General features: G+C 42.4%; 1 protein-coding gene across 1 annotated transcript in view; it reads left to right on the top strand.

Moving 5' to 3' along the window:
- The first annotated feature begins 5,623 nt into the window (after positions 1-5,623).
- The window catches only part of shank3a (SH3 and multiple ankyrin repeat domains 3a), a 227,419-nt gene continuing 210,002 nt past the window's right edge, over positions 5,624-23,040 (top strand). The window contains exons 1-2 of the mRNA XM_030053211.1: positions 5,624-5,675; positions 6,634-6,802. The gene's annotated coding sequence lies outside the window, so the exon portion shown is untranslated. The remainder of the gene's footprint in view (positions 5,676-6,633; positions 6,803-23,040) is intronic.

Here is a 23,040-nt window from a genome sequence, read left to right as displayed (position 1 = left end):
TTCTTTTAATCTCTTTAACCAGATAATGTCTGCCTGTGTTTATTTTCCTCATATGTAAAAGCTACAGGCAGTACGGAGCAGTGTCTAAATATAGCCTCTACTTAACTGTGTTGGTGCAGTTACTCACAGATGTGAGCTCAAGGCTCTGAGATGCTGAGGTGTTGAGATTCAGTCACTGAAATAGTTTGACGTGCTGATCATTATGTCACCGGTTTACATATTGGTTTGCAGGATCCTGTCTGTGCTGTGTCCCGGCCGCCTTCGCTTTTAAGTTACGAAGGTCGTGTTGAAGCCTCTCAGCTGCATTCTGAGGTGTTTAGTGTGTCTGCTCCCTGGTTCACCCCTCCTGCTGATCTAATCGCCACTGTAATGACAGTGTTGACTTTGCCGCCGGCTCCACTGTCTCACTTTCCCTCTGTTGTTCTCTCTCTCTCTTTCTCTCTCTCTCTCTCTCTCTCTCTCTCTCTCTCTCTCTCTATCCGTCTACTCTCCATCCCTCAATCCTCTAGGGTTGATTCAACATTAAACATCGCCACTGATTTAGCATGACCTCATAAACTCTATGAAGCAAAGCTTGAGTGCCCTCCATGTTCAACATGCTTTTTATGATATTTTTCTCATTCCCTTCATCTCTCATCCTCTCATCTGTTTTCCCTCCCTTGGTCTCTTTCTCCCCCTCTTTGTTCTCCCTCCCATTGCTCTCCTTCTATTCTGCTGTGTGTAGTCTTTCGTCTCTGGCCACCTTGGGCATGGTCTGCATGTGGGTCTGTGTGTGTCAGTAATGAGAGCCCCGCTGTTTCTGCATTGTGCACAGACTGCTCATTTCACATATGAGCCTGGTAAAGGCTGTTTACCTGTAGTGGAAAACTTTGCATCTAATAATTATTGGCACATAGCTCAGTGGAGCAAGGGATTTGATATTGCTAAAGGTTATTTCATAATCTAATGCTAGTGCAGTTCCTCTCCGGTACACAGTTCCTTAGTTTACCACAGGGGAATTTAGGTTAAGATGGGTGCTGTGTCCTCTGTGATTGGGTAACTCTCGGAAAGGTCTGGAGAGACTGGGCCGTTGTCATGGTAAACACTCAAACAGTAATTGAACACAATGTTCTCTATGAGGAAAGCCTTCTGTGGATCATGTTGTTCAGTGGAGATGGAGCGTATGTTTCTGTTTGTATGGAAACTGATAAAAGCACAGTTGATTTGTGACAGGTCAGATGTAATTGCTGTGTTTCCTGTTGCCATATTTTATCACTTTATCCTTATTTTCTATTGTGCTGGGACACACTCGGTATCGGTTTGTATTAGTTGTTGTGTTTACCAAAAGGTCCAAAGGGTCCGTCTCCACAGAGAAATCTCCTTTCAAAAGTCAAAGGTTTATAAAAAATGTTGAATCTGCTACATCCTTAACAAGTGCTTCCCAAACCAATTCCACGTTTAACAATAGAAATTAGGGTATACTTGTTTTTAACTATGTCTCAAACGTTCATTTGAATGTAGAGGAAAGGGTGTGCTGATTATAGACAAGGCAACTGTTTGGTTCAGTGAAATTCAAAGTGTTTTTTTTTTTCCATTATCCTTTCATAACCTTTCGTTGCACTGACTTTTGTAGGAAGAAAATATCACAAACACCATCATATGTCATTAGGTAGGTGGATTCATGACAGCCACAAAAAAGTAAAGAAAGTTTAACTAAGCTTTTCAACTATGTCAGGTAATGTTGTTCATAGATGATTTACCCTCTCCTTCACCCAGCCTTTGCACTCTCAACAGGGCCTCCTTAGTGCTCAGCAGGAGTCATTTCAATTAAATAGGTCCATTATAATCATATAGCATTGAAGTGGCAGCTTGAGCCATCATGGAGTTGAAGGAGGGCCCAGTTGCAGGAATGACTAGCTGTTTACATACAAAAACAACTCACTGGCCCCTGCACTGTGGTTGGGCTCAGAGATGGAAAAAGGCACAGTTGGACATTGATTGAGGAGATGCAATTTACATACTGCAGCGATGTAGAGCAAGGCCTCTAACTGAATCTCACAGCTTCTGCTCCCAGCAATTTTCTCCACAGAAATGGATAGAGTATTGTCTGCTAGGCTGCCTCACAGACATGGAGACATCTGTAAACAGGCAGAGTCAGACTTGGATGGAGAGGACAGACAGCCAGGTACCCATAGAAACAGACAGACAGGAAAGCAGCTCGGCAGACAGGCAGCACGCACACGCAAATGCGCGTACAGACACACACAAACTCGAGTAAATGCAATTACAGTCAACCATGGGGGAGCCTATAAAACAATATGGTTGTTACACTTTCAATATCAGCAATATCAACAATGCTTAGCCATTACAAATGGGAGATAATGACTGTGATAATGTGAATCTGATGATCACAACCCGTTTCTGAAACTTATTAAATTCCTGATTGAATTACTGTGTTTTGTTTTCATATTAAAAAAAAAAAGGCCTGACCCAATTAGCTAAGAATTGCAGCAGAGTTGTGAGGGTTTGTCTTTGAAGTCTTGCCCTCTGCATACAGATAGAAAAACACTTCTCGTCTGCGGAGCTGTTCCTCCTCTTTGCTCTGCGCCTTGGTAGCACAGTCACTCTGATCACGATTCAGCTGTTGGCCAAAAACAAAGAAAACAGAGAAACTCATTACTGCTCTTCTGGACTTCTTGTCAGATTTTTTTCCCCTTTCTCCAGGAGGGAGGGACTGTGGAAAAATTCTAGAGATAAATACAGTAAAAACACTGTGTCTGTATGTGCGTGCTTGTGTGCACTTGCAAGTTTTTGGATGTGTGAGTCTGTGGCGCTCACACCCATCTCCTGAGCCAAGAAATGCATGTTTCATGTCTTTCTGCCCTGCCATCCTCATTTATTTGTCTCTGTCACAACAATCAAATCTCGACCTGAGCCGTGACCCTTTTGTCTGTGTCTGCTTTCTCACAAGTGGCCATTGGACAGACGTGGCATCTCATAGCCAGACAGAGGTCCAGACAATCCCTTTGGAGGCAGCAGATCTCTGGCTTGCCTCTCGCTCTCGATCCGTGGTTCAGCAACACCAAAGTGTTCGTGGCCAGCACCTCTACAGTGGCCAGAGTCAAAGCTGAGAGACAGGCCGATAGGAGGAGTAATGAGAGCGCAGCTAAAAGGGAGACAGTGCAGCGCAACACTTTTGTCTGACGCCCCCAGAGTGTGTCTGTATGTGTGTGTGTGTGTGTGTGCATAACAGAGCAAGAGAGAGAAGTTCATCCTTGCAATGTTATAATGTCCTTTCTAGAACAAAAAAACAAAACGATTATGTGTAAGAATAAATCATTAACAGAAAGATTTCAGTTAGTGTTTCAAGTTAAATTGTTTTCCCTGTTACAGCTGTATTTTTCTTGGCTGCTATGAGGATTAAGTCAGGGTGTCAGCCTGCTTGTTGAAAACATATGGGCAAGTAAATCCCTTTGAGACTGTAAACAGTGATATTGGGTTTTAAATAAACTTGAAGTTGAACTTGAACTACTGTGTTTGGAGCTACTTATCACGTCCCAAACATTCATAAACTTACTACTGTAGTTTGGAAAGTTGTAGATAATGCAACTTAGCCAAGGATTTTCCTCAAACTACGCCCTAGTTCAGCAAGTACTGACTGTGTATGTAATAAATTGGAATTAAGGTATTGTGTCAATCAACACTGGTGAGTCAGTGAAGTGCAGCGCATTTTGAGTGAATGGTCGTGACCAATAGCAAGGGCAATATGAGAACATTAGCTAGGTTAATAGGCCTGTCTTTTTACATCTAACCTGTTATATATCCACAAAGAGTTTAACCAAGGGTAAAGCGAGCTTGGAGTTGTTATTCGAGTTGGAGTGCAAGATTTGGGGAAAAAAGAAAAAGAAAAACATCACTAAAAGGTGTTTCTAATTTTTATGTTGCTTTTATTGGTTATTTATGTTGGTTATTCTGTTTTGTACTACTTAGATGTTCACTTGTTTTTATAGTGCATCATGGGATCTTCATGGGGAGTTTAGGTCACTGTACCTTTCCAGTCTGACTGTGGGACAGCCAGGGAAATGTTTTACTCCCTGGGCTGTTCACTACCTGCTGAACTAAGGTGTGATGTGAGGGATCGCCCGAGTCAGCACTGAGTCAGCAATGATGCAGATGCATTCAAGTATTATTGTATGCTACTTGAAAACCTGTAAGCTTGGTTTTCAACCACCTTTTTTGTTTGATTAAACTGTTCTTTCCAAATTGCTTTTTGAGATGCTGAAAATGAGCATCCCCTTGGACTGTGTTGAAGGCTGCAGCAAACGGTGAACGTCTTGCTACTAAAACTGGCAGTACAACTATGCAACTACAGGGGCTACTGTAAGGGTATTGGTTTTGGGAGTGAATGTATGTAAATCGGATACCCTCACTTGTGTGTATGTGTGTGTGTGTGTGTGTGTGTGTGTGTCTGCTCGGTAGGTCTGTCTTTTTGTTGACCTCAAAATCTGACATGTTTCAGAACAGATGCTCTTGAGAAACTTTTCCAGTGTGTGTACAGGTCAGTGCTCGCTGTGTCTTTTATTAAGTGTGTCCCTCTGTCTCCACCTGTCCTCTGAATGTCCTGTTGTATTTGTCACTAAATGACAGCACTGGGCAGTCGGGTCAGAGCAGGACAAAGGCCACTGAAAAGTTACTGCTGCGAGATACCTTCCCCAGTTCTATTCATGCACAGCTAGTTTTACATGGAGATGTCAAGGGATTTGTAATATTTGAGATTTTTGGTGGTTTTCAAAGCCAAATAAATCTGCTATGTTATGTATTCTTAAACCTGCTGAACAAGTAGAAGGTGAAGCTCAATGTGCAGTCAGTTTATGTTATTTTGTAAAAAAAAAAAAAAAAAAAAAAAAAAAAAGGACTGTATTTGATCATAAACAATTCTCTCTAATTGCCTCCTCAGTGCTGGTAAAATACTAATCGGCCTATTATTTGAACCAGTATGTGACAAAGTTAGTGAGAAGTCTCATTTACTCAAAACTTTTCTTTTACATGTTCACCTTACACATTACAACATATTATTTTTTTACTTACATGTGCTGATTTTGCTATAATTCACCATTGCTATTGAATATTGCATTACTCGCTATCCCGAATTTGTTTTTGTTAGCATTAGCAGAGCACGAGTAGGTAAAAGCATACACACAGCCATAAGTTAGTTTCAGTCACCTGTTTAATTGTTTGTTCCTCCTATGTATTTTGATCAGACTGGTTATTCATGATTTTGCAGCCTATGTGTCTATGCAAGGCTTGTGCATGGGAATGTATACTGCTTTAAGTGTCACATGTTGGCAGGCAAGTGGAGCCAAAGGCAGGAGCAGAGGCAGGTTGCAGTGACAAACATAAGGCTTTATTAACAAACACAGGAAACTGAGGAACACTAGGAGCAAACACAGACATGAAACACAGACATGACATTGCCATGCCAAGCACAAATGACCGGACCAAGACAGACCTGAAAACAGGACTTAAAAACTAACTGAACTGATTAAGGGCTGACAGGACTGGAGAACATGAGGCAAGCTGATTGGCTGGGAGAACACCGGGAGCTGGGCAGAACTAACAAGACTAAACGCAGGGCAGGTGTGAAGGAGCAAACAAGCAGGGCCGGGTCTCGTGAGACTGACACAGAGAGGGCACAGGTAACCAGCACACCATAAACACAAGGAAACACACAGAGAAACAGAAAGCAGTGTCCAAACATCAAGTCCAGAAACAGGAGAGGAGTCCAGGGGAAAACACAACAGTCCATAAACCACAGAACCATGACATTAAGTTCTGTACTACTTTAATTTTAGCACTGTTTAGTGTTCTGTGAGGAATCAAGTGCCAATACTTAATAAAATGCAATGACTGATGGGCATCCAAACTAGCACTAAACAATAAATAATAACCGATGTGTGTAATTTGGAAAGTAAATATTCTGGCACCAATTACCTACTGTATTTTGGTGAAGGCAAGGGTGCCCTAATAATGCTAGATTAGTTTTCTTCCTTTATTTCCATCCTTTCTTCCCTTATTTGTATCTTAATGCAGTAATGAAAAATCAGGGCAAGTAGCGGAACCTGTCGTGGAGGGTATTGAATGCATTTTCAGTGCAAACCTCAAGTATTGCTTGGCGAAATCAGAAAGTGAGGAATTGTACAATCTTGACCTTATACAATTGCACTAGGGGCATTTTTCTGTGGATTTCATTATCCTGTGCAAATGTGTTCCACGAAACACAGAGGGTGGAGGCCTTAGTATTCTCAGTGCGTATTTCAAAATGAATCAACAACAGCAAAATAGAGTGACAGTACACAGCAATGAGGGGAGGCAAGAGGGAAAGAGGGGTAGAGAGACAGAGAAGTGGGAGAAAGAGGAGGCTTAATATAATATCAGTGTCTTCCAACTTTATCTGGAGCCCGCAACACACCCGGACCCCTGGTGAATCTCAGAGGAATCACATCGACTGGACACACTTAGTGAGGCAGAGCCAAACACATTTCTCAGTATTGTGCCCTGTTTGTGAGTTCCAGTGGGTTGGACTGGTGGAGCAAATGGAAATCGTTGCACGGTGTCCCTACACAATCACTGACATTATGATCTGTTGGTTTCAAGGGACGGCAGGCACCTGGAGTTTGATTTCCCTGTTGGAGCGGAGACCCTCGAGGATCCTGTGAGTCCTACCTCACTCTGAAAAACCACTGGAGAGGAACATCTCGATAATCACAGTTTGACTGGAGCGCTAATCCCCAAACATCTGACACAATTATACCCATTAACACAGGTAATTACACACCGCAGAGCATGAACACGTACAATCCAAGTGTATTATGTGTGTGCGTGTGTGTGTGTGTGTGTGTGTGTGTGTGTGTGTGTGTGTGTGTGTGTGTGTGTGTGTGAGAGAGAGAGAGGTAGGGAGAGGGAGAGAGAATATATGTTCATGTTTGCTCAAGTCCCTCTGTGTGTATCTTCCCTCAGTTTGTGAAACCAGACTCCCTTCATGATGAAGGTAATTATTTTTCAAAACATTACCCAGTAGAGGTGATGTGTTTTTCTTCTTCAGGGTAGTGCGTTTGTAACCTGCAGGGCAAAACCTAAGTTAACACAGCAGAAAATACCCTCTTCCAGATTGAAAAAAAAAAAAAAAAAATCTGTTGAGAAATTACGTAGCCTACTGATGAAAAAAGATTATTCTCAACTTCTAATATCCCCAAGGTTATGTCTGAACTCCAGACAATAAACACAGAGAAAAACACAGTGGATACTGTGGAGGAAGTGGTCACCGACTGACTTTCAGTCAATTCACAACACAGCATAGCAAGCCTGTGATCTACAATCCAGCATGTTGCAGCTGCTCACACCAGTGATCACAGCAGTTTATTGGAAGTACAATCTCGGTGACTTACACAAAGCAAGTCGCCATTTGTAGGCTCTGCATGCTATAACAACGAGCCAACAAGTGGTGAAAGATAATGATCTTACTCATCACAAAAGCCTCCTCAGGCTATGATGTCTGCCATGAAAACAACAGCAAAGGACGTCCGTTTTCACAAAAAGAGAAAGCCCTGAGCAGCCACAGACATACTATGATACTGCATATCATAACATTCCCAACATTTATGAGCAAATAAAACATCTGAAGCATCTGACATTTTAGAGAGATAGGACACTAATAAGTTGTCAATAAAATGTTTCTTGAAAATAATGAAATTGTGAAATCTGAAGTCCTTTCTGTGCAGACAGGGAGAGGTCGATCACTAGATTTCTCCCAAGTCAATGAACAGTTTTCCTGAGGAGGGATTAGAAACTACATCCACATGCAAGAGAACAGGAGCTCAGCTTGTTTTTTTTTTTTTTTTATTGTCCTACCTTTTGCCCTCCTATTTGATTGATTCATTAAACGGTAGTGAGTACCAGTAATTATTAGGTCGCCAGCACAGCATGTTGTTTTTGTGCTGTTCCTCGAAATGAAGGATTATTTCACCAATCTAAATGAGACGAGTCAATGACGAGCCAAGCGCTCATCTGATGAATGAAGCTGTGCCCTCTTTGTCTAGCCGTGAACTTTCACATCATCTCTAATACAACAAGCCTCCAAAAGTGTATGTTTTTTGCAAGTAAGCCCAACAACAAAGTTAGCATTAAAAAATTAGGAATATGCTGTTGTGGTGTCCGCAAGACCTGTAGTTATTTCTGTTGCAAACAAGGGGATATTTTCTGCTTTGCTGGACAGTTGACAGGTCTTATCAGGGTCACGACAATATCATTACCCTGCAAGGGGAACACCCACACAGCGCTCCAGGAATGTATTTCTGTAGAACATGCAGCTCCTAAAACAATGAATAAAATTTACTGTTTTTTTTTATTTATTTATTTATTATTATTATTATTATTATTATTATTATCACAGTTCTTGAAGTTTAGGAACTTTAGAATCTTGTTCGATGATGAAAATAGTGCTTAAAAAAAATCCCAAATAAAAAAATTTCACATCTTTATTATTACTAGGTTTTATAAACACAAATTTAAGCTTTAAAGGCCCCATGGTGTACACTTATCCAGGGTTTTATTTTAACTGCTGATATCCCTAGCATTATGTATTTGTGGATTTGAGTACCTGTGGTCTGCTAAATATAGTTTTACAGCTCCTCTCTCTTGCCTTTCTCCCGGAGCTCTGGCAGCACGGTTCGTTTAGCCAATCAGAAGAGAGAATCAGCCCCTCTCCACTGATTGGCTGACTGTTTTCTGAGTGATATATGGTCGGGCCAATCAACCAATGTCACTGCGCAATGCATTCTGGGATGTAAACAATAGTGCGCCGCCATACTGTGAGGCCATATTGAGCGAGAGAAAAACGGAGCCAACAAGATACAGTAACTACTTGAAAACTTGTCGAAAGCGAATTATCGTCTTATGTAAGATTGTCATGGCTACCGCCGAGCGTGATGTTATACAACCGTACGTATTTGAGCCGAGGAAGCCGGCATTGTATTGTGTGGGGTTGATAACAGATAACAGTCGCCGCTGAAATGAGCCCAACAGATGAGCAAATTTGGACTAAAACCCTGCGGGACCCCTGAAACCAGGACACTGAGCGTGACGTTATACGACCGTACGATCCCGAACCACCTTTATTAGCCTACAGGATGTTTCAGAATGGTAAGTTATTTTTGTTAAATATGTTGTGAACTTGTTGCCTGGCAGAGCTGCCAACTCTCACGCGTTGGCTGTGAGACTCACGCATTTGATTGGCTTGACACGCTCTCACGCCACACCTCCGATTTCTCACGCTGAAGTGCTCATCAAGAGCCTTTTTTTTCTTTTGACTAAAAACGGTTCTTTTTGTCTGTGATCTATCTGTTGAGCCTGAGAAAAGCCACTTGTCACCGATAAGTTATGCCTACAAAGCAGAGGCGGCGGCGGCTGGGTCACTTTTACAAGAGGCCCAGCCGATCAGAAGAATCTTTTCGATCAATCAGGGACTTCCACTCACCCCACCGGCATATTATCCAATGAAATGAATGAGTTAGAGGCTACTCATATTACAAAGTTTGTACCGCGCCCAAGCGTTCATGCACGAGCACATGCACGGTCACACACGTAGCGCGAACGTGGATACGGTGTAAATCACGCAACTTTCCTCTTGCCTCCGCAAAATCGTTTAATGAGCGCAGTGCGATTACTGGCGCCGCGTTGTGCAATCAATAATGAACCATGTTGTCTGTGTTGTTGTCAGTTGTGCTGCTGCAACCGCATATAAACAAAAGTCGGTTTATAATGAAAGTACTGCAGTCTGTGTGCGCGGCGCACCTGTCAGATCCGGCAGACCTGGCCGGCCGCGGCACCACACGGTGTGTGGCCACCCGGTCAGACCCAGGTGCTGCTCCGGCTGTCAGTTGGACCTTCCTGAAGGAGGAAGTTACCTCCGAAACCTAAGGTAAATAAACATCCCTATGTCTGATTAAAAGGTACAAAAACGTCTTTTAGTTAAAAGGAGGACACGACGAATGTATGCATGTGTCGTATTTCAACGTGATGACGTACATGTTGGGGGCAATCGCGCTTGAGCAAATCTCACTCCACGATTTTTTGAAAAGTTGGCAGCTCTGCCTGGGGAGTGGAGGCGGACTGGCTAAGTTCACTGGCTTGGTAGCTGGTTGCCTGGGGACACTGGCGCTGTGGGCGGAGTCACCGTCCTTGATGCCAAGGATTAACGGAAGTGCAATCCGCTCGTTTTACAGGGAAAGTTTCAAGAAATGGGCTGTGTGCACTTCTCCATTTATCATAGGTGTAATGCATGGGACAGTATTTGTGGCCCCTATCACGCAAAAACAACGAAAATTGCATTTTTCAGGCCATGGTGCCTTTAACAAGCATATGCCTGAAAATCATTGTTCCGTACTGTAAAACAGTTATTGTGCAGATGAAAAAAAAATGTTCATGAAAACTGGTAGAAATTGTCGGTGGCGTTCACAAAAATTGACGTACAGTTTTGTGTAACATAGTTTATCATTTCTTTGGTACTTGTGATAAAGTGTATACCACAGAAATCATCCAGCTCTTAGTCCTCATAAGCACAATACACTTGATGAGTGACTTCACTGGCCCAGGGTGATGGCAAACACCTAGTCCACTTTGTGAGATAAGTGGAGGGTTGAGGAAGATGAAGACTGAGGGCTATCTGAACTCAGCTGATGTCAGCTAGAGTTAAGAGTGAATTACTGATATGCTTCTTGCACCTTGACAATCAGGTGACTCACATCGAGGTGAGAAAAAAGATAGGAAGGGAGAGTGAAGGGCAAGACAGGAGGACATGGAGAAAAGAGGAATGTCAAATCTTCTTCATTCGAAGTGATCATGGCAGGAAACCTAAGTTACCATAGCGACCTGGTGAAAGCTCTGCAGCAAGCGAGGCAGGCGAGAGAGAGAAAAGAGAGCGATGGGAAGAAATATAGAGAGAGAGAAAAAGGGAGAGTGAGAGAGGGAGAGATAGATAGATAGAGAGAAAGAGAGAGAAGACCTTGAGGTATACTGCCTCTCACCATCCTGGAATAACCTCACCATCCTGCTCGTTAGGTTGCAAGTTGTGTTGAAAATGAGGTTTTTGGCAGAATTACAAGCTGTTTTATTTCTGAATGCCGATAGCATCGTTCACATTATCAATAAAACCCTTTCATGTAATAATGAGGAGAACTCAGTTGTGCTGTAACCATCTCTCCTCCATTATTAAAGCCCTGTCAGGTTAATCAAAGTCCAGTTAGGCTCATCAGTGCATGAATCCACAGTGAAACAAACCCCGGTTGAAAGGATACAAAGCTGAACTACACATCCCATCTGCCTTTCCATTGGTACACTCTTTGTTATGTGGATGGTAATTGGTAGTCTTTGATGCACTGGGCTGCTGGGGCCACTGACTTTAATTAGCTTATTCACCAGCATGGACCGGCATGGACATTCAGATAGGGGTTCTGTCACAGACGGCCAAGGGGGATAAACACACACACACACACACACACACACACACACACACACACACACACACACACACATCCATGAATGAAAGGCACACTATAATGCAAACAGTTATTATGCAAGAGCACACAATGGTATACACCCCATATTAGCACACATGCACAAACACGCACATTTAGAGGTATACACACACTTGAACACACGCACAGCCCCACACACAGAGCCTTGGAGTGGTGTCAGAGGATGGGCTTATCTGTCTCCGTGACAGGCACTGCTGGGATTATTCGGAGCGAGACAACCATCTCTCAGAAGATGGAACAAAAGATGGTCACTAGGCACAGAGAGATTACCAAACCCGCCACATCCAGTCTTCATGTCTTCCTCACACTGCTCCTCTGCCATTTGTATCTTTGTCTTAGTAAGCTGGTGACTGACCAGTATATATTGTCACGTTAGTCAATGGACCGCATGAAAAGGTCCACTAATTAGGTTATATTGTGCCACCTCTTGGCTCGGTTGTTGTGATTCATGGATTCCACCATAGTGGGTTTGTGTGAATTTTGAGGAATGGAAGGGGGTGAGAGTCCTTTTCAACAGCAGTGGAAGAAGAGAGCCTGATGTGAATTTTAGCAACAAGGAGAGCGCGAGGAAAGAGCTGAGAACAGCAACATGGCTGAGGTGGGATTGGTTTATGTCATTACTGCCCAAAATATCCCCACAAAGCACACATTGGGAGAGGACCCACAAATATTGTTATTACTGCAAGTGCTAGTGCCACACCTGCTGTTACTACTATAACTACTACTGTTAGTACTACTGCTACTATCACTACTGTGCTACTACTATTACTACTATTGCAACCACTACTATTACTATAGTAGCAACATAAATCTCACACAGAACACCTGTTTGATGCAATATGTGTCTCAGGAAAAGGGAGAATAATGGGGAAAATGGCAGAACGGGAGACGTGGTAAAAAAAAAAAAGGACACTGCAAAAACAGAAGTGTTAATTGTAAATGATTATGCTACCATTATAGCTACTTTTACTGCTACTACTAGCAGCACTGCGGACACTACTTCCACTGCTATCCTGCCTATAAGTGTATCAGCGCCTCCTCTAATCCTGATAGCAGCAGTTGTCCAGGGAGGTGTGCCTGTGAGAAATCCCTGGTAATGTAGATCCCAGACTGTCTTTAGCAGGCATTGATGGACAAATGGGACTAATTGATCTCCCCTCCTGTCCTGATTGTCCAAACTCTTTCCTGCTTGATGTCTCTCTCTCTCTCTGTGGATCCTCAACAAATGTCAGCCCAAGACAAACACAGCTGAAACGCCCCATTTAGAAACCCACATTCCTTGTCAAGTCCCTCACTCCTCTTATCTCTCAGCATGAGTGTTTGTGTGTGTGTGCCTGTGTGTGTTTTTGTATTTGCATGAGCGTGTGTGTGTGAGGGAGAGTGTGTGTATGTGTTGGCCAACAGTGCTGAAGGATTGCTTTGTTCGTATGTTCTGGAGAGGCTTAGGGGGTGTCACTCAAATTCTTAGATAGTCCAACAATATTCACTGCAATCACTTTTCTCCTATCTGATTACATTAAACCGCCCTATGTTTTATACCCAGGAACCTTCAGGGTAGATAGAAACTATTTCTTCCCTTGTTCAATCTCTACATGTTCTTTTTTTCACAAGTGTTTTCACCAAGTGTGAGCTGTCTGTGTGTGCACCATATCGGTGTGTGTGTTCGTCTGTCTGTGTGAGCAGTGTTGCCTAGCACCTTGTGTGAAAAGGATTAGAGTTTTCCCACCAAAATCTCCTTTCTCTCGCCTGTTTCCCTATATATTTGTCACCATTGTAACAAATCAAACACTGCAGTTATAAGTTCCAGAGAGGATGTATAGAATGTCTTTGTATGTGTGTGTGTGTGTGTGTGTGTGTGTGTGTGTGTGTGTGTGTGTGTGTGTGTGTGTGTGTGTCATTCAAAGACTAACAGAAGTGATGAAAGCTGGTGCATTTCTGCTGCAAGTGATCTCTCTAATTCCACTCTAGGATCTATTGTGCATAGTATTTGGCAGATAAAAGTGTAATATGCACTGTGTGTGTGTGTGTGTGTGTGTGTGCCGATGTGCGTATGTGCATACGCACATGTGTGTGTGTAAGTGTGTGTATGTGTACGTTAGACTTAAAAAATAGAGGGTTGTTTGCACTGTGTGTGATGTTCTCTGACAAAAGCTCTCTCTCTCTGTCTCTCGCTTAATGCTGCTGGATCTCCATGGTTACCGGCAGTCATGCTTCTCCATCTCACGTTCACTATAGACTCAGATTCAACCATGAGGGTAAATCCAAAAAAAAAAAAAAAACCCAAAACTTGATGTACTCACCTATAATAAAGTGTTTTTGTCTCATTTACACAACACAGAAACATGCTTCTTTGTTGACTCTCTGCATGTAAAGCTGTAAAATAAACTGGCTGCATTGCTGCATTCAAAGTTGTACCAAGTGTGCCGGTTTCAACAAATTGCATAACCAATGGCATCTATATTCCCAGGATATTCTTGCAAACCTTGTATTTCTTTTGAATAATACTCATTTGAAATTAAATTTTAAAAAAATCATGTAATCTCTCACACTGACCTCCACTAGTTGTAACCATTTTCAACACATGATGAAAATTTTAGGAAGGCAGCTGGTTTTAAAAATACATGAACAAATGTGGATGAATGAAGCATCTATATAAAGATTGAAGCATCCCTCTGTTGGCAAAATCCCAGATTCATAAAACATACTCTACACACACACACACACACACACACACACACACACACACACAAAATGAGAACAAGAGACAGATTGAGAGTGGGGAGGGGACAGTATATAATTGGCAGCTACTGTTTCCTGAGCAAGTGTTTGTTTTTATGTCAATTAACAAAACAAGGGTTCAGCTTAATGAGGCTAACAGGGAAGTACCTCATTTGGTTGTGCTAGTTTGATGATCTGTCAGAGGAGAGACAAAACACACACACATGCACACAAACAAACACAAATTCAGTAGTTAACATACATAGCTGTGAGAAACACATCCAAGGCAATCGTTTCTCACACATTTGCCAATACTTCACTAAGATACTTTTTCTGAACAAAACAGAAATACACACGTCTGCAGCTTAGGCTGCAGTCACAAAGAAAAGTTAATCTGAGCTCAAAGTAAAACCATTATCATTAATTGTGATTTGTATGATTGCCTGAAAAAAGATAATGACTTGAATTAGATTTTCTAATATAACCTGCATATTGCAACAGTTGCAATGGAAAATATTTTCAGCCATAGAAAATAGATTTAATAAGCATTCTGCTCCATCTAGTTAGACCTATCAACTTGATTATTTAAATTATTAATCAGTCCCAGTCATCATAAATAATAATGACTGTAATCAGAACCTGTTTCATGGCTGGTGATGAGGAACCTCCGTTTCCATTATCTTTATCTTCATACCATGTACACACACTCTCCCTCTCTCTCTCGCTCGCTCTCATGGCTATGGTTGTCTATGCAATCTACCTCATGGTGATGCGTTGATGTCTGATGATGCTGATAATGCTAATCAGCAATTATTAGTGGTGCAGAGTGTGTGTTTGTGTGTGTGTGTGTGTGTATGTGCTTGTCTGCTTGTGTGCGTATGAATGTGAATGTGTCGGTGATTACGCGTTTGCATGCACGTTGTATTAGCCTTGTTTATTTGGCTTTGGTGACAGCCACGTCAAAGTTAGTTCAGTTCAGCTGTTCCATCGGGTACAGTGGTGGTGGGCTGGGCGAGACACGCGCTTGGCAGCAGTAAACACTGTTCAGGCCACGCTCCAGTGGTTTCAATTGGTCCATTCAAAGTTTTGAGCACCCTTGAAAATGGTTCAGTTCAAAAAGAGCTCTATCGTTAACTCCATCAGACAAATCAGAATCAAATGAAATGTATGTGTTGCCATGGGATCAGCAGTAAGGAACCTATCTGTTTGTGAGGGGGGTGGGGGGCGTCTCATAATCTACATTTTGTTTAAACCGATGAGCGCTGGAGGAGGACTGAAAAATGAACAAGAGGCTTCAGTTTTGGAAAAAAAAAGACACTGAGATTTTAAATTGACGGATATTTTAAGCTACACTGCATTGTTTGCCAGCTCGTCTCCATTCTAATGTGGCAGTCATTTGTTTTGAATAAAGCGACATACAAATGCGACAGACTTGCGAAAGATGTTCAGTCAAGCAAATTAACTTGTTTTCCGGTTATTTTCACAAGATGAGCCATGTTTTCATTCATTTATTCTTCATTTCATTACAGTAGATTGGTGTTATCCAGTTTAAAGAAAATTTCCATTTTTTCCCCCAATTTTTTTTTCACAACAATTCATTATGTTGAAAATATCATTACTTACTTCACTGGAGAGCTTCGCGTACCTCCAGGTTGCCGGGAGCCCTGCTGTCTAATACACACATGCTGGTCCAATGAGTAATCTGAAGCAGCTTCATCCAAAAAGTACTTTAAATTGCTCTTTGATTAATGATAACATTAATAATAATAATAACTCCATTTGTATAGCACCCTTCATACAAGAAATGCTGTTCGAAGTGCTTTACGATTCAGAAATGCGTACACCAAGTGTTTCACATATAAATGGACATGGAAATCCATCTGGTGCAGTTCTTCTTTTATGGCTGGCAGATTTTTCCCCAAACTTGACTGGGATTCGCCAGCGTGTGTGTTGATTGGCTGTCAGTCAACCACTCAAAACCCACATTCCCAATGTGCATCTCTGTGGCAGACTGAGACAACTTTCAACACACATTGATTTGGAAACGCTTTATTTATTTGTGTTAATATATGTGTAGTCAGTTTAACTTCTGCAGGTGCAGCTCGGTGGAGAAGTTGGCTAATTGGGGCTTTGACTCCAGCCATAGCAGCCGGGGGGCGGAAGCCCAGCATCTTGCCAGTCCTGAGTTCCAGGTACATGGTTAGCGGTGTTTTCAAAACTTCACCTGCACGTCTGCCCAGTAAAATGTTCTTCCATTTTAATCTCCAGTTTTTCAAATTGGCATTACATTATGGAAAAGTGGCTGTGAAGCAGTCATTTCATCACACACAGACCAGTGGACCATCAGCCCCTCAGCTCCCTTCCTGCTGTGTGACCAAACAGAGTGAGAGGAGAGTGAGGCATGGATTGGTGTCCTGCTGTTTACCTCAGGTAAACTGGCCTGACATAGGGATTACAGGTTTCCACCCCAACAACAGATTTCAGAGAGGCAGTAGTATGATCTGTATCAAGTGGCAGTGTAGGCGGCATAGCGTAGTGTCAACACGTGTGTGTTTGAGATGGTCAAAAAAAATCAGACCTATGACACTACCTCTGCATCAGACTTTTCTCCACACTCTCCACAGTCTCCTATTGTGAAAATAAAACTGAAACCCACACTACAATTTGCTCCAATCTCACACGTATTTGTAACTTGACACCTTGTCATTACTGGAGATGTGTACGATTACCCAGCACTCAGAGAGACAGCTGTTTTATGAAATGACAAGGTTATATTGGATTCCACTGGACACATCACTGTCATTGTAGTACAAATAATCCATAATCCATATCATCAGAATCAGAAATGCTTTATTGATCCCTGAGGGGAAATTGGGTATAGGCCATTCAAATTAAATCACAGTTAAGGTGTGTTGTCTTAACATTTTGTCACTGCAAGCCCAGTTCCAGTTTAGTATTAAATCAAATACAAATCATTACTGCCTAATGTAATCTACTGTAGCATGCGCAAAACTGTAAACTAGGGGGGGTAATCTATTTACTGTAATTTACGCTTTATATTCATCTGCCTAATACTTACAGGAAAGTAAACAATACTTTTTTTTTTTTATTTTTTTTAGGTAAACAGTAACTTTGAAATAATTTTAGGAGACATCTTGTAACTTTTTTTTATCTCTCACCTGTGCTATCTGTGTTGATTCTTAATAGGAAATGTAGAAAAACAAAGCTTGAAGGCTTTATTGTCTGTCTTACAGCCGAGTGGTTAAAAGTCTCTTGATGTCTGGTCGCTCTGTGGTATTTGCTAAACCCACAACCCCTTACACGGGTGTCCTTCACTAATGGCTAACCATATTCCCAGGATGCTACAGCTATTTGCATAGCAAATCCTTGATGGTGGGCTGTAGAGTGAAGCCCAGTCAAACGTGTGATAGCAGGTGTTCCAGCTTGTAGTCATGGTGGTTTGTTTTTGCCTCTCTGTTTGATTACTGTTTCTGTGTTCTGCATGGATGGGCACTGAGCCGCACAGCGATGCTGGCTATCTATCTTCCTGCACCGCACCACACCACACTGCAACACACACATATCTATACACACACACACACGCACACACAATAAAACAATGTGGACGCCAATTTATTTACTCCACCAGCTGTTCACACCTGTCAAACCTGGTGGCTATCAAAAACACTGCCATGCAGTCTGAGACAAGGGGCACACAAAATGGAAGCTCTTTTACATTTGTTAATTCAACTAGCCAGAATCTATAGCTGCTTAAGTGACGCATCTCGACAGAATGACAAAAATGCACTTGATTAAATATTGACATACACCCCGTACTGCAGGTTGGTGAATGGTTTACTTGGCCTAAACAACACTCTGGTTCTGACCTTCATTTATCAGGTTGCTCATTCATCCAGGACTGAGCACATTCCAGCCCTGCAGTGAATATGTGGGAACAGGTGATGATGGATTAACAAAGGAAAGGTCTAGGATTGTTTTAAGGCCAGGCCTTGAACTGGGTGATTTGGTTGGTGTACCTCTCTTTCTCAAGCTCCCACTGCCTCTTGTGGTTTCTCCCTCATGCTGCCCACCCCTCCCCTGGCTTCCTTTGCCCTCTGTCTATCTCATCTCCTCTCACACCTCCCTGTCCTGTCTTTCTCTCTCTACCTCTCACCTTCTCTCTCCTCTCTGCAGCTCTCTCACTGCTCTCCTCTCTAAAGCTAATGTTGTGAACCATGCACTTTTCCCGCATCTATCAGCTTACACTGCACATGAGCCAAAGCCCTATCTGTCTAGTTATTATTTTATCTGTCTTTTTTACACCTGGGCTTCCTTTCTGTTGTTTATTCAGTTTTTCTGCTATCTTTCTCCTTCCTCACAAACAAGTAATCAATCTTTTCTGCCAGATGCAAGTGATCTGTCTCTTTCTGTCCCTCCATTCCTCTCTTCCTCTCTCCTTCCCATTTGTATGCAGTTCATCTCTTTCCGTCTGTTCATTCATTCTAACTCTCTGTATCTCTTTACTGGCTGTGCTTGAATGCAAAGCCCATTGAGGTATTTCTATGAATGTAATGATGTGATGTTCTGTTTTCTCTGTTCAGCGTGACTGAGAGTTATTGTTAACTCATGCATACTTGTTTCTATTGAACTTGGCAGCCACCGATCAATATCTTTAGTATACACACTCACCGCTTATGTTGTTGCTCTCAGTGCATATGTGCTTGCAGATCAATAATGATCTCACTTCACTGGCTTCAAGAGCACTTCAAAAGGGCATGTGGCATGTTCCTAAAGACAGCAATAATCCTGATGTAAAATCTGCTGCATATCAAAGACACCTTTACCCACTTGATGCTGCAGCCTCATGACTTTTAAAATGAGTCATGTGTGTCATCTTCATTCATAGACTGTTTATACTTTGTTGAAGTACAAGGGCTAGTAAACACCTAGCTGATGTGAAACAAACAGGCAGGTGATCAGATTGCCTTTTGTCACCTCATATCTCCTGCTAAAAGTTGCTCATGAATACACATGCAGTCAATAGCTGACACAGATGCATATTCTGTGTCTGCATGAGGGGAAATAAATAACTCCATGTCAAGAGGTGGCAGTGGTTTTTATTTGGAATTCAAAAAAGCCTCAGGATTGTAGAAAGATGAAAAACAAACTTGTGTTAGCCCGTCGTTTTCACACTACTCTGAATTTATTCAAACAGTGTCATTACATGAATTAAGGATATGTCTGATGAGAAGTTGCAAGTGGCATCGGTGTTGTCGGCCTGAAGCTCTTTTGCATGTTGAAGAAAGTTTGTTTACCACTACTAGCTCTCTGGTTAGCTGTCTGGCTGTCTGGTTAGCACAAAAAACAGCACAGCCTGGTGTCTATTTCTCTCCTCTTACCCTGATTCGCTGAAGCTTAGCAGTCAATCAGAAAGCTCTCTCTTACCAGCAGTCTCTGCTGCTGATTCAATGTGCTGAATTGGCCAGAACTGAATTGGCCAGCATGCTGAATTGGCTGCTGATGAGGGTCCAAAGGGCTGACAGTGCACAATACATTGCACAAAATATGAGTGATCAACTGCCACGGGCAGATATCGATAGCTCAATGAGGGTCAATCGTCAGGATTTTGGGTCTTAACAGTTACAATACAAATGCAGGTACTGTATATGGTCTTGTTTACAAAATCAAAACAGAAAATTTCATAGGGTGCTATTATGTTTTGGAAATAATTGAAGTCAACGTCAGGCTTATCTGACTGTGCAGGAACATCCTTATTAAATCCATATAGGTCTTTTGGGTCCACATTCATCATTCAATTACACTATCATCTCCCTTATCACGAGCCTTTCTCTGTCCTTACGGGAACCTTACTTTCTCCTTCTCTTTTTCTCCTGTTATGCTATGCTAATGCTGTGAAAGTTGTTTTTCTGTGGCCTATGGATTCTGGTTAGTTGCTGGGCAGTACTCCAGTGGAAATCTTGAGAGAAGGAGACAGAGAGAGAAGAAAGATGGGGAGACAGAAAGAGGAGGGGTAGGACTGTGAAGCCCAAAGCCTGTTAGTCATTGCCCAGGGGGTTGCTACTGCCAAGGATGCATAGAGAAAGGTTTGTGTGTGTGTTTACGTTTATGTGAGTGGTCCCATGTGTTTTGGCAGCTTAGGACCAGTCCCAGCTACACGCCCCCATAGATCTATTGTAAAGGCTCTGCTGCCAAGGTTAACACTTGGCCCACACATAGCCATCTGTCTCCATACACTGACCCACTGGCTCACAGCTAGCCACTCAGAAAGCCAACCCCTCTCCTTTCCTGCCTTATGGAGCTGTAGTTCAACTGAACACTGAAGGCATGATATGCTCTAGATATATGACATCATGCGCATTTAAGTCAAGTCAGTAGCTGTGAATCCTTTGAGAGGGTTTTTGCATATTATCATTATGATTTTTAAATGGCACCATATTCTCCTATAGCCTGCCTCATTACATGCTGCCTTCAAACCCAAGGAGAATTACAATGAAGGAGAGACTCAAAATGGTGCCCATTCTTTACATGTGACCCTCCCATAACCCTATGGCCACATTGTGTTCCACAAGGTTAGTCGTGCTTATCATTCTGCTCTGGCAATCAGGATGTAAGGAAATGGCCTCAGCCTTTCTTTCTGGGTATATTAAGCAGGTTGCTTTGTACTGCACCGGGTGCTGCTATTGATGATGATGATGATAATAATGTACATGTTTCCAGCATGTGTGATTGTTGCATAAGGTTATATATGCAAGAAAGATTTTGATGGCACAGAGATAATATGCTTCTGCACAAGGTTTGACCAGGTGTAGTATTTTAGCATTTCTGCTGAGACACAATTTGAGCATATGGTGGTTGGTGGAAATCATTAGATGAATGTCAGTGTTTGTTTATTGTGATGATAGATGGGTGCTGTTATCATTTGTAGAGTGCCCTCGTTCTTGTTTACAGGATATTTTTGTCACATTGAGGGTTAGGTGGACCCAAATGCAGGACACTGACAAACAGATAATGTGGAAAAAGCACGTTTGGCAGAGGGAATGAGCATGGCTGGATGGGGCAGAGGGGATGGTGAGGTGTGACTGGAGCCAGGCTTGGCGTGGTGAGGCAGACAGACGAGGACGGCATGGCGTGGGACGATAGACAAGGGATGGAGGAAGGGAGGCGGGCAGGCGGGAAGGCTGGCAGGCAGGCATAGTTGATCCAACTGTAACAGCAGCAGCAATGGTCTGGCGAGGCCTGGGAGTGAGAGTCATGTTCTTAAACTGGAGAGCAGACAAGCTGATAGATGAGCAGGTGAGCTGATGGGAATGCAGGGAAGGTATGCAAGGTGGAGCAAGGAACCAGGACTGTAGTCGAATAGTCAAAAAAATTATGTCCTTTCCTAACTACTTCCACTTTCCTTAATGGAATACATCATGGGGTCAAAGACAGATGTGAAGGAGAATTTATAAAGAATACATAAAGAAGGACAACGACTGTGGTAAGACTACATAATTATGCAACAGCGAATGTTATTGATATGGGTCTGCTGTGGTGAAACTACAGTGTTATGAAAATGGACTACCAAAAGCGCATACTAGGTACTTCGCCCTCTTATCATGCATTCTTATCATGTTCTTACCAACACATTGAGAAATATTACTTCATCACCAAGGTTGGAATTGAAATAAAAAAGGAATCTAGGCTACCTGTCACAAGAGTGAAATGAAATGCGTGTCACAATAATAGTAGCTGCTCCTGCCAGATTCCTGTCAGACAAGTACGACATGTTAGGCTTACAAATCCACTACTGTACACATCGTCATTCAAACTGAACTGAACACATCATCTGGCCAAAATGTCTCATATCTGTTTTCTTGAAAGACAGACCTCTGTGTTATGGTTAATATTCTGATGATGATGATTATATGCCTATGCATGTAAAACCTCAAGGACCACCACGAAACTCTGTGAACACCTTGAAACGTGAATGGCTGAATGGTGCATTGCTTTAAATGTATAGTGTATCCTATGCTAAAGGAGATAGGAAAGGAAGCACTGAAGCAACACTTAACATTTATAGAATTTGACCAGCTCTTATCATGGCTTCCACTTACATACTTCCGGGTCATTTCATTCAGTTAGGAGGCTTCCTAAGCAAATGAGAGTATCCGACTGTAGCCCTGGAGAGAGAGGTGGACATGCCCATGTCACACACACACACACACACACACGCACACACACACACACACACACACACACACACACACACACACTGACAGGGGAGATGAGGAAAGCAAGAGAAAACACTAGGAAAACGCAAGGACATGACAGGGAGCGTGGCACTTTTAAAAGACCTTGACAGAAAAAAAAGAAAAGAAAAAAAAAAAACTACTCAGGTGACACAGTGACTTGTCCCGACTACTTTCTGACTTTGGGTATCAACTTAAAATGCAAAGGCATCCTCTGCCCAGCATGTGTTCTCTTGTTTGTTTTGTTGCTGTCAGACACACCACGTGTGCAAGCACAAACACACACCCTTGGGCATGCACACACGTAAACACACTTGTGCATGTGCACACAAACACACCCCCAGTCAAACAGTAGCCCATCATTTTAGGGATTCACAAATGTAACAGCTAATTTTTCATGAAGACAGGTTGACAGTGCTTGAAAAAGGAACCAAGGATAGGATTTCATAATCCCTCTCCTTCTTCAGAAATGCTATAAATGCTCAACTCTTATCTCTGTT

The sequence above is a fragment of the Myripristis murdjan genome, chromosome 6 (genome assembly GCF_902150065.1).
Source record: "Myripristis murdjan chromosome 6, fMyrMur1.1, whole genome shotgun sequence".
Lineage (NCBI taxonomy): Eukaryota > Metazoa > Chordata > Actinopteri > Holocentriformes > Holocentridae > Myripristis > Myripristis murdjan.
Note: the sequence above shows the minus strand (reverse complement) of the source record. Positions and strands in the feature narration are given on the sequence as shown.